Source organism: Citrus sinensis, chromosome 6, assembly GCF_022201045.2.
Source record: "Citrus sinensis cultivar Valencia sweet orange chromosome 6, DVS_A1.0, whole genome shotgun sequence".
Lineage (NCBI taxonomy): Eukaryota > Viridiplantae > Streptophyta > Magnoliopsida > Sapindales > Rutaceae > Citrus > Citrus sinensis.
This window is the reverse complement of record NC_068561.1, coordinates 1,298,750-1,314,691: the sequence shown is the minus strand read 5'-3', so window position 1 is coordinate 1,314,691 and position 15,942 is coordinate 1,298,750. Positions and strand designations below refer to the sequence as shown.

At 32.2% G+C, this 15,942-nt stretch overlaps 1 long non-coding RNA gene across 1 annotated transcript; it reads right to left on the bottom strand.

The window, feature by feature from the left end:
- Positions 1–8,420: 8,420 nt before the first annotated feature.
- LOC127902956 (uncharacterized) lies at positions 8,421–13,680 on the bottom strand. The gene is made up of 3 exons (XR_008055630.1): positions 10,002–13,680; positions 9,836–9,919; positions 8,421–8,818 (listed from the first exon to the last, which is right to left on the bottom strand). It is a non-coding gene; the product is annotated as an uncharacterized LOC127902956 (long non-coding RNA).
- Between the last annotated feature and the right edge of the window lie 2,262 nt (positions 13,681–15,942).

The following is a 15,942-nucleotide window of genomic DNA, read 5'->3' as shown; positions in this document are numbered from 1 at the left end:
AAAGAATAGAGAAAGAAAAGAAATTATTACCTCTAAATGTAGATTCACTTTTTTTTTCCTTTTTTTTAATAAGAAGAAAAAATAAAAGAAAACAAATAAAAGAAATTATTCAAAAAATTAATGCTACGAATTAAAATAACTTACCTCCCCGGCTACGGCGCCAAAAATTTATTGTGTAAATTTTATTGAACTCGCAAGTGCACTAATCTATTGTAGAATAGATTAATAGTGACAAGTGTCGATCCCACAAGGAGGTGGATTTTAATTATATGTAGAATTAATTTTGTATGAGGGTGATTAGATTTGTGGTGAAAGTGACTTAGATTATCCTAAAATTGGAATTGAAATGACGAGAATAAATTGAAGAGAAATCTATTGAAATGACGTACTTGGGTATCTGGATTCGTATCAACATGCACCATGGGCTAAATATTCCTTATTAATGCTAATTAAATCATGAGGGAGGTTTCCACACCTCATGAACCACGCTCTAATTAATATGGTGCTAAGGGCTTATCGTGCTAAATAATAATAACCTTGTACTAGGGAGCCGATGAAACCATGGCGGTATCTAAACAAGACTATTATTTTTTGTCGACGAAAAGTCAAAACATCCACAAAACTTAGAGGAGAAGAGAAAATAAATTTACCAAATAAAGCCCATGACACATGTTGAGACTTCACCTTCAACCCAAGCTTGAAAGAAAATTAGCTACTCATAGTTGAAATAGGGGTAAAATGAAAATTTATTAAAATACGTAGAAAATACAAAATAGAGAAGGAATTACAGAAAATGGAGTCCAAAAATGGATTCAGAGCTGTCAAATTAGGGGGGAGGCCCTTTTTTCATAGATACATTGAGTAAATCATAGCCATCGGATTAAAAACAATTTGGACGCTCAAGATTGCACCACATCATCAGTCAACAGTACGCGGTTTGACCACGCGGTTTGAACAGTGACACGTTTTGACCCGGCTTGAACAGTAACGCGGTTTGGTTGAAAATAATCCTGTGTATATGCATTTACCGTACGTGCAATTTTTGGTACACTAACATGCTACCACGTCACCAATCAACAATGCATAAAAATTTTAGTCCAAAAGGATCGTGACACCTCATCAGTCAATGCCACACATCGGTCAATGCCACGTTATCAATCCGTCTATATGATCAGTGTCGTGAACATTAACGTAGACAGTACCGTACATGTGAACAGTGCCATTTTTCATTTTATGCTCCTTCTAAGGTTTTTGACCGTCCTGAGTTCAAAAGTGATGTCCGTTTTGCCGTCTGATCTTTCGTTCATTGTGAAATGACTATGATGCCCCTAAAATACATAAAATACTTAATTATAATACAACGCACATAATTAAATGACAAGAAGCTTAAATACATAAAAGTAAAGGTGTTAGTAAAACTTGAAGTGTAAAATGACGATTTTCTCCTTTATAAATATACATTTTCTAACACTCAATAGTAAGCTCATAAAGACTTCTTCTTCAAAGTTTCCATTTAGGAATGCACTATTTATATCTAACTGATGTAAAGGGCAATTTGAATTCACAGCCAAGGATAATAAAACTCTAATTAAGTTTATCTTGGCTACTTGCACAAATGTTTCCTGGTTTTCGATCCCATGGGTTTGTGTAAAGCCTTTTGCTACAAGTCTCGCCTTGTACCTCTCTATGCTTCCATCTACATTGCATTTCACAGTAAATACCCATTTTCACCCCACTAACTTCTTTTCTCTTAGCAAGTCAACTACCTTCTAAGTGCCATTTCTTCTAAGAGCATTCATCTCTTCCATCACTACTAATTCCAATTCAAATCATTAAGTGCTTCTTGAATGTTTCGTGGAACAAACAAGTGAGAGATTTTAGAAGTAATTGCCTTACGATTATGAGAGAGTCTTTTATAGGATAGATATTTAGCAATAGGATGATTAATACAAGTTCAGATTGCTTTCGTAATTGCTATAGGAATATCAAGATGTGAGAATTCTTAGGGCATGATTCAATTCATGGTTGGAGGCTAAGGTTTCATAATATTTTTTCTAGGTGTTAGATGAGTTAGACTCAGATAAAATATCAAACATGCTTGAACGAAGTAATTTCTTTAGAGAAAATGCCAAAGATCGTATTTATGCTCTGATACCATATAGACTTAGAAGAGAAGATATAAAATAAAGTCTTTGTTATTCTTATTTTCCCTCGATTAAATAACCTACACATCTTTCTACTTATAGAAGAATAAATATAGGAATTAATAATTACACCATCTAGCCTAATATCTTACTTTCCTTATTTATATTCACATATAAATAAACAGCTAGCAAATCCCCAAAAATATCTTGGCCAAATCTCCTAAAATAAGGCAATATCTCAACCAAATCTATTATTTTCTAAGATTTATTAGTTAGTTGTTTCCCAATAAAAAATTAACTATTTCTGACCAAATTCAAATATCATGTTAAGCTTCTATAATTGATTCACCATTTCAATATTAATGGTTATCTATTTTTATCCAAAATCTAAAATTTATTCCAACTTATTGATCAGCCTAAGAAATTTAAGACTCTAATATTTCTAACCTATGACACATATGGTTTGTTATCATCAAAATTAATATTATAAGTATATTAATGTCAACAAACATGATACATGTATGTTTCATACATCATTAGTGATGTCATGGTGATATAACATGCATATTTGTGGCCAACCTCGTACAGAATTTATAGCAAAATTGGCTTTAGTTTACACAATAGGATAAAGAGAAACCTTAATAAGTAAGATATATGAGTCTTTTTCGCATGCATTTATTCATGAGATCACACAGTTTTAACTCTAGTTAAATTCAGATGCTAATTAGAAGCCAACAGTCAAACCTATTCTGGATCCGTTTTTAGAAAGATTAGCATGAGCGTGTTACTTTTGTTGCTAGGTTGAAGTTCATACAGTGACAGAAATTACAATCTCTGTACAATAATTTATAGATTATAAGTATTCAGAGCATCATAGATTCAATGTTTTTAGAGTTTTAGTTAATCTGACTGAAAAGGGTTTTTGATGCCATGAAATGTGCCTATAAGTAAAGGTTATCCTTTACTGAGTTTTTGCTAGAGGGCAGTGTGTATCATTATTCAATGTCTGTGTTACGCCAACATGAGGGACCTAGAGCTATTACCTGGGCAGAATTTTTAGAGAGAGTTCATGATAAATTCTTTCTTGTTAATTATCAAAGTGATAGGATGAATGAGTTTATAACATTTGTACAAGGATCTAAGACAGTGGAAGAGTACAAGCATAAATTTATGAGCCACTGAGATTTTCCTTATTGCTATATCGAATGAGAGAGAAAAATGTAGAAAGTTCAAACGGGGTCTTCAAGAGGACAAAGAGACTAGAGTGATCGAAATAGAATATAAAAATTTTGGCACACTAGTTAAAGTTGCTATGAGAATTGGGAAGAGTTATAAAGAAGCATAAGGTTAAGCCATAATAGCATAAGCAACACCCTAACTGGCCAGTTAGTGAACCTAATAGTACAACGTTGATGAGAGTAACATAGTATAAAGACTACTTAGCTAGTCAGTAGTATAATCAACAACAATGGTTTCTTAAAGGGAAGAAAACCCACTAGTAATTATAATAGTTTCCAGCAAAATCACAGTGTCGGTAGAGGTAAGTTTCCTCAGTGTAATATTTGTGGCAAATATCATAAAGGATAGTGTATGAATAGTTCATCATATTGCTTTTATTGTGGGCAGCAGGAACATTTAAAGAAGATTTGTCCTACTTTGACATCAAGCAACAGTTTTGTGTCAGGTTAAGACCTTTATCACTTTTAGAGTGGTAGTAGTCAGTTTCAATAGTAGATATGTTCCCAGATATTGTCTAACAAGTCCCAATCTAGTGCAGGAAAGACTAGTGGCAGTTAATAGAAAAGTCACCTAAGTAGACCACATGCACAGGCATGTGTAATTGCTTTAACACAACAGAAGGCCCATGCCACTCAAGGTGTCGTTACAAGTATTTTGGTTGTCTTTGGCTGTGATGCATATATTTTAACTGATCTGGGGTTTACCCATTCTTTTATTTCTTGCACATTTGCCATGCATGCAGATAGAGATATAAGACTGCTGGATTGCACTTAATAGTAACCATACTTCTTGATGATTCATTATTGTCTGAGAGTGTTTTTTAGATTACAGGATAAGAGTAGGAAATAATGACATGGTACCAAACCTGATTCTGTAAGGCATTCATGATTTGACGTTATATTAGGGGTGGATTGGCTTGTGAACCATCATGCTATAGTAGACTATTCTAAAAAAGAAGTAATTTTTCAAGAAATTTGGAGCATCTGACATCATTTCTTATAGAGAGTGGCAGATCTTTCCTTTTTATGTGATATCTATTATTTCTGCCAAGCGACTACTCAAAAAAAGATTATTTTGCTCATTGAGCTCATGTTATTGATACCCGAGGTAGTGATGTGAAATTAGAATATATTTCTATGGTGAAAGAGCATCTGGATATGTTTCTTGAAAACCTTCCCAGTTTGCCACCCGATAGAAATATAGAGTTCACTATTGATTTGATTCCAAGCATAGCCCCTATTTTTATGGCTCCATACAGGATGACTCCATTAAAGTTACAAGAGTTGAAGATACAACTATAAGAATCAATCGACAGGGCTTCATTAGACCTAACGTGTTTCCGAGGGAGCAATAGTATTATTTACGAAGAAGAATGATGGAACTATGAGATTGTGTGTAGACTACAGGCAGTTGAGTAAAGTCACTAGTCATAACAAATATTTGTTTCCTCGGATTAATGATCTGTTTGATTAGTCACAAAGTGAGACAATTTTCTCGAAGACAGACTTACGCTCGGGTTATCATCAATTGAAGAGTAGAGATGATGATGTACCCAAAACCACATCTAGGATTTGTTATTGGCATTATAAGTTTCTAGTATTGCCATTTGGGTTAAATAACACTCTTGAAGGATTTATAAATATGATGAACATGGTATTTCATTCTCAATTGGATCGGTTTATTATTGCATTCATCGATGACATCCTCATATATTCACATAGCAGAAAGGAACACGCAGAGCATTTGAGGACTATTTCACAAACCTTGAGGCATTGGCACCTTTATGCTAAATTCGGTAAATGTCAATTTTAGCTAGATAGAGTTGTATTTTTGGGTCATGAGATTTTGGCTAAGTGTATTTTTGTGGATCTTCAGAAAATTAAAGATTTAGTGAATTGGGAGTGCCCAACTAATGGAGTAGAGGTCAGGAGTTTTGTTGGCTTGGCAAGTTATTATAGTAGACTTGTTGAGGGCTTTTCTAAGATAACTTTACCTTTAACGAAACTGACAATGAAGAACGCAAAGTTTGAGTGGATAGATGATTGTGAACAGAGTCTCCAAGGCCTCAAGATAAAATTAACTTCAACTCCAGTTCTTACACTTCTATCAGGTAAAGAGGAATTCATAATCTACAGTGATGCATCCAGAAAGGGATTAGGTTGTGTATTGATGCAGTATGAAGAGGTAATTGCTTATGCTTCCTGCTAGCTCAAGCAATATGAACTAAATTATCCGACAATGATCTAGAACTCACAACTATAGATTTGCTTTAAAGACTAGGAAACATTATTTGTTTAGAGTTATGAGATTTACAAAGATCACAAAAGCCTAAAGTACTTATACACAAAGAAGAAATTACATCTGAGACAACATAGCTGGTTTGATTTAATTGCAGTTTATGATTGTATCATTGATTACCATCCAGGTAAGATGAATGTGGTAGCTGATTCTCTCAGTAGAAAGACTTTAAGTTTGATATCCTACTTGAAAGCGTCATATCTTTCGTTGTTGATTGATTTGAGATCTCTGGGAATAGACTTAGCAATGGGTGAGTTTGGAGCACCTTTAGCTCATTTAAAGTTTTTGGCTTTGCTTCTCACTTTTATAGTGGACTATGGGTATTGAATTAAATTTTAATACAACTTTTCATCAACAGACAGATGACCAGTAGATAAGGTTATTTAGATTTTGGAAGATGTGGTTAGAGCATGTGTCATGCAGTTTCGGGGAAATTAGGATACATACCTACCTTTGATATAGTTTGTTTATAATAATAGTTATCCGTCTAGTTTGTTTATAATAATAGTTATCCGTCTAGTTTGCTTATAATAATAGTTATCAGTCTAGTAATCGGATGGCATTATTTGAGGCTTTGTATGAAAAGAAATGTAGGACCCTAATCTGTTGAGATGAATTCAAGTAAAGTAAGTTGTTTGGTCATTAAATTGTTCAGAGTACTAATGAGAATATTAGTGTTATAAGAGAAAAATTAAAGGCTGTTGATGTGCTTAAAATTAAGAAATTATTTTAATACTTCCCTAACTTAATTTTATGTTAAATTTTATTTTATTATATTAATTTTTATCTTATTTTTATATTTTGTTATTGTGGGGTTATATTGGAAATATTTAAGTGAAAGGAATCTTAAAGAGGGAATAATCAAAGAATGATGGAATGAATTGAAGATCAAGTAGGAAGCATTAAAATAAATAATAACTAAAGTTTTATTTTCATAATTAATCCCGTGGCAACCTCGGCACATATTTGTGATTAATGAAGGAAGCAAATATTTTGGATTGTGGCTTTAAGTGGCAAGCATGTGAATGGAATCTTGGATATTGATTAAATAATTCAAATTCTTATAAGTTTAGGAATTAAAGAAAGCAGCCACTACTATTACTATCACTACTAGAAAAATGAGAAACATTGATACTAAGTTTGTAATAATGAATAAAAAAGTATTAGCATTTGATAACCTAAGCGGTTTCTAGTGCCTTTTACATATAAGTGTTAGTGATTGTTGATATTATAGTGTCATAACCAAATATTGATACTAATTAGAGAGGTAATTTTTATTTTATTTTTATTTTTTCAATTTCGTTATATATAAATGGCGTCGTTCTTAATGTTAAAATGTTATACTATAAATTAAATACTTAGGGTGCGTTAGTACACTGTATTATATTATGCTGTATTACATTATTTTAACGTAGGTGTATTGTATTATATTGTACTGCATTGACACTATATTATAATAATACTATAAAATGTTTGGCGCTATATTGTACTGTATTAATTTTTAGTTATTCTATGTTCATTGTTGCACTGTATTGTATTAATTTCTTTGGTGATTAATTTCAACCATATATTTAGAAAAAATATATTTTATTAGCACTTAGAAAAATACTAAATATAGAATCCTTAAATTTAAAAATTTTTACATCAATTTGTTTGTTTAAAAAAAAATCATAATTCTTTATAAAACAAATGTAACACTAACAAATTCTAAAATTTACAGCATTATAACATTTATTTTTTCAGCAATTCCTAAATATATAACCTATGAAATAAAGATTGAAACAAATAATTCAATCAAATAGCATTTAAAAACTATCACAACATTAATAAATAGTTAAAACATAAAGACTCATTTGAAGGTAATACATACTTCAAAAGTACCAAAACATAGTAAAGTGATACAATAGTTGTTTGTCTTAAATAATTCAAGTACACACATCCGCAAGCCAAACTACTAATGCAAAATATCATTGTTTAATTAGAAATGCATACTCTCTAATCAAACTCCATTTCTTCTCTTATGCTTATGCAAAAGCATCCTAATATATGCCAACTTACGTTCATGATCATTTCGTAATACCTTGAAATGAAAGCCCTTATATGTGAAGCCTTCTCAACCATTATATTTAAGGCAATAAGCTCGTCATCCACAGAAAGAACCATTGAAGCAAGCCCTCTACCAATGCAATCATAATCTTCACTACTTCCAAACATATTCTAATATATGTCAGCGTTGGTTTGGTAAAATGTTGAAAACAATTTGTCAATACCAACAATAATTTGTTCATCTAATTTAGACTTCCTCCCATATGATGATTGTGAACGTGATTGACTAGTGTATTGAGAATTTGAAGGTAGGGTAGCCAACATTGCAGGACTTTCATCATCAATCTCATTATCATCATCATAAATTTCTTTTTGAAGCGTTTCATTAGTCATATCATTTAGAGTTGCTGCCAAATTTCCAATTCCACGATCTTTTCCAAATATATTTGCTTGCCTTTCATAATATGGAAATGACTTATCTCTCCAATTGCTTGCATTTTTATAGGACTACAATAATAAAACAAGATAGTTAAATAAATAGTTAAATAAATTCTATTATATTCATAATAAACAAAATAAAGACTATGTTTGTAAATCTTGACTTAAAAAATACATTTTCTTATAGTTAAATAAATAAATTCTATTATATTCATAATAAACAAATTAAGGACAATGTTTATAAATGATGACATAAAAAGAAATCATTTTCTTTATTTTAAATTAAAAACACTAACCTCCACATATGATCTCCATACTTATTAACTGGCAATCACTACACATTTTCTCACATCATTCTAGCCAAAACCACTAGTGTTCAACATATCAAATACCACTTTATAACTTTTCTTCCATATCATTGTCTAGAGTCAATATGTGGGACGCCTTCAAACCATTACCTGGTAATAGTTTTTCTAATTTCATCTGCAATATATTTGTAACTTCTAGATTTGGAGGTGCCATTATCATCTCGACTACCATTTGCAACTATAGCATCTCAAATATTCAACATTGCTTTTTCTTCATCTTTTGTCCATGCTCGTCCGAGCCTATCTTATTTCCAGCAGTACGGCTTGGGCCTTCACTCTTCATTCCTACAAAATAAATATTATAATAATTTTTTAAACAAGTAATTGAAACATAATGCCAAGTGAATTCACATAAGTAACCCCCGATAAACTTCTAATAATATCAAATATAAACAAAAGGTTACATCTTTAGATACTTTCCTAGTGATATCTATATACTAACAAAAGTATAGGCTCAAAACTTATTTTATAAGGTCTATATACTAACAAAAGTACAGGCTCAAATGCTTTCCTAATGACATCTATATACTAACAAAAGTACAAGCTCATGTACTTTTCTAATGACATCGATATACTAACAAAAGTACAAGCTCAAATGCTTTTCTAATGACATCTATCTATTAGATGAGTATTAATTTCTAAGCCAATTATTGTACATAGTAGTAGCTAAATCGTTCCTCTAGCTCTTCCACTGGTCTGAAGCTTCAATGCTACTTATGTTATCATTATCTTCTACTTCATTATTAGATATGTCAACTAATTCATTCTCTATTGGATCCACAGACATTTCTTTCCTTATCAGATTATGCAATAAACAACAGGTAGTAATAATGCAACAGTGGGTTTTAATTGAATAAAATAAAGGACTTCGAAGAATGGCCCATCGCATTTTGAGCAATCCAAAACACTGCTCAATTACATTTCTTACTGATGAATGTTTCATGTTAAAGAATTCTTCTTTATTGCGAGGAGCACACCTATCTCTCCATTCTGATAAGTGATATCTCGTTGTCGTATATGGTGCAAAGTATCCTTCAGTATTTGTATATCCATCATCCACAAGATAGTAATAAGCTATTTATTTCACATAAACATTAATATAATTTTGTTTTTGAATACGTAATTTGGTTAAATTAATTTTTTTGGAATGAGTAATACTTGTAGGAACTTTTAAACCAGTTGACTTATTTAATGCATTGCGAAGTACTCTTAAGTTAGAGGCAGAGCCTTCCCATTCGGGCATCATGAAGATGAATTTCATATCTCGTGAACATACCCCTAAAACATTTGCAGCAATCTCACCTTTCTTGTTCAATATCTTGGCTTATCAATATTTTTTGGCACATGAACTCTGATATAAGTTCCATCTAATGCCCACAAGCAATTCTATATACATAAAACAAATGAAAATTTAATTAGCATTAAATTATCAGTAGCTTTAATAAAATATAAGTAATTGATAATGTACCTTAAACCACTTCCACCTCTCATTAGTGCAATTCTCTGGTGTAAGGTCTGGTGCCCTTAATAAAACATTGTGTAGCCTTGGTGTTCTTCTTGACATTGAGTTGAAGTATCTAATAATAGTCTCACCAGATCTAAGAAACCTATTACTAATTGTGCGATTCTTAACATAATAAGACAAAGTGTGTAGGAACATGCAAACTTGCTCTTCAACAACCAATGAACCATTAGTCTTTAGTCCCCTATGCGATCAAAGTAGCTCACATAGTAGGCCAAGTCTGGCGCACTTAATAAAACATTGTGTAGTCGTGATGCTCCGCTTAACATTGAGTTGAAGTATCTAATAATATTCTCACCAGATCTAAAAAACCTACTGCTAATTGTGCAATTCTTAACATGATAAGATAAAGTATGTAGGAACATGCAAACTTGCTCTTCAACAGCCAATGAACCATTAGTCTTTAGTCCCTCATGCGATCAAAGTAGCTCACATAGTAGGCCAAATGTCCTTCCATCTATTCTTAGTTTATTTATACATTATATGTCACTATTGCTTATAATGCTACCTGAGTATTGTAATCAAGTAACATGGAATTGGAATGTACGACTACGAATCATTTTTCTTTTGTTATGCCTTCGGATCAACATCTTAACAAAAAATGCATCATAATGAACATGAACCTCAATTTCATTTGCCACATGATAAAAGAAAATTTTCTTCCCATGTCCATATCTAACACAACCAGTAAAATGGAAAAAAAATCAGATAATAGACCATTTGATAAATTTCTATAAGGACTATGTTTCAACACTTGAACTGAATAGAATCACAAAGTAGACACAAGAGGCAAATATATGTATACATATGTTTTTGTGTGTGTGTATTAATAATCATAATAAATGGTAAAGGAAATAGAACATTTGATCCATTCTCATTTGACTAGATCAACCACAAAATCATGCCTATCACACGATTTAATAGAGGGTAGAAGAAATATATTGAAATCCAAGGAATTATATTTCATAGGCCATTTCTTGAAGTAAAAATAATAAATGCTAAGAAATTAAACTCATTGGGAGCAAGTAGTAGCCGTTGGAAGGAAATTCCAGTTAATGTATTTGTTTTGGAACCTAAATAAAAATAACCCCATTGAAATGAATAAAAAAAATGTCAATTTCAATGAATAATTAACTTGGGAAAAAATTCATGTAAGGTATGCAACATTTGATAATATGGTGTGCGTATATAACAACTACTAAGTACTTATAAGAATTCTTCTTTATACATTGTTCAACTTGTGTTGCAAATTTCTCATTGTCTTGAATCATATGGTTTTACCAATTCATTGCTCTCAAATCTGCCCAAATGCATGCATAATATATGATGAATCTCTCCACTTTGTTGAAGATAGAACAACCAAAAACCAATTTTTTATTTCAGAAAAGTATAGTACTTAATTATCTCACATAGCCATAATACTTTAAAATGCCTGGTGAATATATACTGGGTTGTCATGGAATAATTATTCCCTTAAATTCTTACCAACCTCAAAGGTAACTAAACTTTTAGCAACCGCTGAACTGAAAATTAACTTAGACTCAAACTTATTATTCATAAACATTTTTTTTCTTTTTAATTTATGAATGGACAACAAAATTTGAGAACTTTTTTATCCCCACACAGCATGATTTTGTCCAAACAAAGATTATCCATTAATATTACTGTACAAGTGGTCATATATTATATAAAATAAGATAATGTTCAATAATATTGGTGTTTTTGAATTTTTGGTTTGCTCTTTAATCATTTGTTTAGAAAGTTACTGTCTTTTGAATTTTATCTTTTGACCAAAAAGTGCAGTACAATCAGCTAGTAATGCAAATTCCTACTAACATCATCATCATCATCATCATAATAGTAATAATAGTAATAATAATATATGGACCCCAAGTCCAATATTTGCCTAGTGCAATTTATAAGGTTAACAGCCTTAAATGTATTTTCTAATATTGCACCTTCGACTATGTTCTTAGCCATAGTATTGCATTTGTGTTCCTTCTCAACTATTTACTCTTACTTGACAAATTCTTATTCTCTTATATTTCAGTAAAGATGCCTGAAGCAATTAATCTTATCTTAGTCTTAGATTTTAGCACTATAGAAGTTAATTATCCAATGTTGCTAACCAAGTTATAAAAGCTCTAGCTTCCCTGTATGCTTTAGGCCTCTAATCTTCATGGTAAAAGATGAACTATCAGTTTAATAGATATGTCATCCTTATGCAATCCTTAGACCACACATTTGGCTACCTGCTACTGGTTGTTCATTATGGATAAAGACATTCAAGTATATGCTTTTGCACCTTACTGCAGCATTTCACACATATGCATAAAATGTATAAGCAAAGATGTGTATTCATTTGTTCACATCTAATTCAAACAGGGGTAATTTTTTGTGCTTCACTAATAGTTAATGCAGAATATAATATAAATTAAAACCATCCTCAATTGATCTATGCTGCAAAAATCTTTTTAGTAGTCGAAAACTGCTGAGACAAGAATTCTCTCTTTCCTAGCTCTGCACTCATAAGTAAAAGGCCGCAACTTATTGTTATCCCTGAATCAAATCTAAAAACCCACCGCGAGCAATTGGCCCCTTATTTTCCAAAAATCAATTGCCACAGATGTTTGATTATAATGGACGAACATGATTAAATTGAAAGCAAATAAAATCAAACCCAAATTTAGAAATCAAACCTTAATTAAAAAATCAAACCCAAATTAAAGATGAAACCTTAAGTGGTGAAAGACAGGGAGAAGAGTGGTATTGCATGGTAGAGATGGTGTCGCGTGGTGGGGTGCAGTGGAGCTGGTTTGATGCAGTGATTGGGTGTCGCACTATGAAGTTACGGTGGAGTTGGTGTCACATGGGGAAGGCAACAAGCGTGGCGGTGGAGCTTCGTGGATTTGGCGTTTGTTGAGCCACTACATCGGGAGAATCACATATCAACAGGAAGAGCTAGTTAAGTCGATTTGAGGACAACAGTGAGAACGAGTGGGAATTTTTATTTTGTCTTAAAATAGTTACAAAACCCACATAAACTCAACCCCCTCGGGTTTAGTTTATACGGGGTTTGATCACATAAGATTTAGAGTTGACCACGTTATAATACTATGTGGTGTAATTACTAAACAAGGTATTATAATACTCTAATACAATGAGGAGTTCTAATACCTTTCCTTCCAAAATCCATTCCTCCTCTCTTTCCACCGAAACCCTAAAACTAAAATCAACAAAACAAAGCAAGAGACAAGGAAATATTGATTGAAAAAACTGAAAGTAAATCAAAGCCCACACTCCAACAAACCTTCATTCCAAACCCACATGCGCAGGAAACCCTAAATTGAATTTTATTGAAGAAAAAAAAATTCTACTCAATTAGCTTTACACTTAGATGCCATTAAAGGATTCCTTTAGAGCATGTTAGATGAAGTGGTGCTATGATGAAAGCTTGGTGGAACATGTTAGGTGATGTGTATTGTTATGATTATATTTGTGTTTCATTCACTATAAATACCTATGCCATTTGTCTTGTATGCATCAAGTGTAAGAAGAACAAAGCATAAGAAGAAAAATAGCTTCTAAGAGTGCTTTGTGAAGAGGGTGTAACTTGTTCTTGTAATGTTTTTGAGCTTTCACTAACAAAATTTGTGTTTTATTCTTCAAATTCTCCAACAAAGTAGTATGAAAGCTAGTTTTTTATACTATATATAGTCATATAGCATATTAGATCGAAGATCTCGACGAGAGGAACGAAACGCCACAAAACTCGGCTTGATTAGAGTCCAAATGTGCCTACACTCGCTGCCAAAAGTTTTTTTTCCTAAAGCTGAGTCAACTCACTAAGTTGAACAAAATCGAACCAAACCAAACCAAGCCAAACCGAGCCGACCCGGATCCAAGTTGACCATTGATCGATGTTGATCCGAGTTCCTCGCAAGGTTTTTCGATGTTCCGGATCCATCCGTTCATTTGGAATCGCCAAATTTCTCACTCAATTTGTGAGTTATGGAAAATAGTGGTATGATGTCATTTCAACTTTCGCAACTAAAAGGAAGTAAGTTTGACAACTTTAGTATCAAAATGAAAGCTCTATTGGGTACACATTACATATGGGAAGTTGTGGAGAAAGGCTTTACTATGCCAGAAAATGAAGCTACTCTAACTATGACGCAAAAGGAGAATTTGAAAGACTTAAAGAAGAAATATAATAAAGCATGATATTTAATCTTTTAATCATTAGATGAAGATGCTTCTGAAAATATTACTGATGCAACCTCTTCAAATGAAGCATGGGAGTAGTTAGAGACCTCTTACAAAGGAGTAGAGCAAGTTAAGAAAGTTCGTCTCCAAACATTACGAGGAGAATTTAAGTCCTTACACGTGAAGGCATCCGAGTCGATTTCTGACTATTTTACTCGAGTTGTGACCATTTCCAATGAACTGAAAAGAACTGGTGAGTTAAAAGAGGTAGGAATCATGAAAAAGATACTTCGATCAGTAGATTCGAAGTTTGACCTTATTATTATGACAATTGAGGAAACCAAAGATTTGGAAGCAATGACAATCGAGCAACTTCAAGGAAGGTTGCAAGTCTATGAAGAAAAACTGAAAAAGAAGCAAGGAATTGAAACACAACTTCTCAAGATAGAAGTCAATCTAAAGAAAAGAGAAGAAAACTCCGACAATGGGAGAAGGCAATATGTTCGAGGAAGAAGTCAAGGATGAAGAAGAGGTCGTGGTCATAGACGAGGTTGGAATTTCAACAACAACAACTCCAATCATGTAAAAGGAGAAATCTCAAGTAGAGGATGTACTAGTAGAAAAATGACCTTCACTGATACTATTATGGTATCAGAAACATGTTTTACTGACACCGAGTTGTAGTCAGCATAGCCCGTGCCATTGTTACACTGACAATAGTTATTAGTATCAGCAATTTTGTGTTACAATGGTATAAAAAAATTTTGATTATAAGACATCACGTAGATATTGATTGTATGGTATCAAAACAATATTGATGCTATGCCATCAGATACATATTGATTCTATGGTATCAAAAAAAAAATTGATGCTAAGACATCACTCACATAATGATTCGAAAGTAGCAAAAAAATTGTGATTTTATGGTATCAAAGAATTTGTAACTTGTTTGTATCAAAGAAATTCTAATGTAATGGTATTAATCAAATTCTGATTGTATAACAATAGTGTTACAGGGATGCTAATTTGGTGTCACATTTTATTTGAGAAAATAAAAAAATAAAATTTATTTGATGCATAAATCAAATTTGCAGCTGATTATGAATGCTATTGTAAGCTCCATTTCAAACATACAATGTATCATAATCATCCAACAACATAGTATCATCCAACAATACTAGAATTAGAATTACAAACTAAAACAAACAATAACCAAATCAGTGCACTTTTGGCTAAACAAGACCACAAGTATCATACATTCAAACATGCACAAATTTGTTCATCTTAAAACCGAAAACAACAAAAACCAAATCGTTTGAATGAGTTACAGCATAAATCAGTAGCAATGATCTTCAATGAAATCAGCATAAATCAGCGAAAATTAGCAGCAACCAGCTTTAAGTCAGAAAAACAGCAACAACATTCCCTGAAAGTATAAAGGAAAAATAAAGGCAGCAACATTAAATATCATTCTAATATAAGCTTGGTGATAGAAAATTTATTTATTAAACAATGATATGTACCTATTTTCTTAACTGAGTGATTAAGTTACCCACATAGCAGCCCGCTCATTTCGAACATTCATAAGATCCTTATCTGAATACTCAGTTATCCCTTTAAACTTTCAATTAAGGAAATGAAAATAATGTCGTACATAATATATTCATGGTTGAAAATAGTC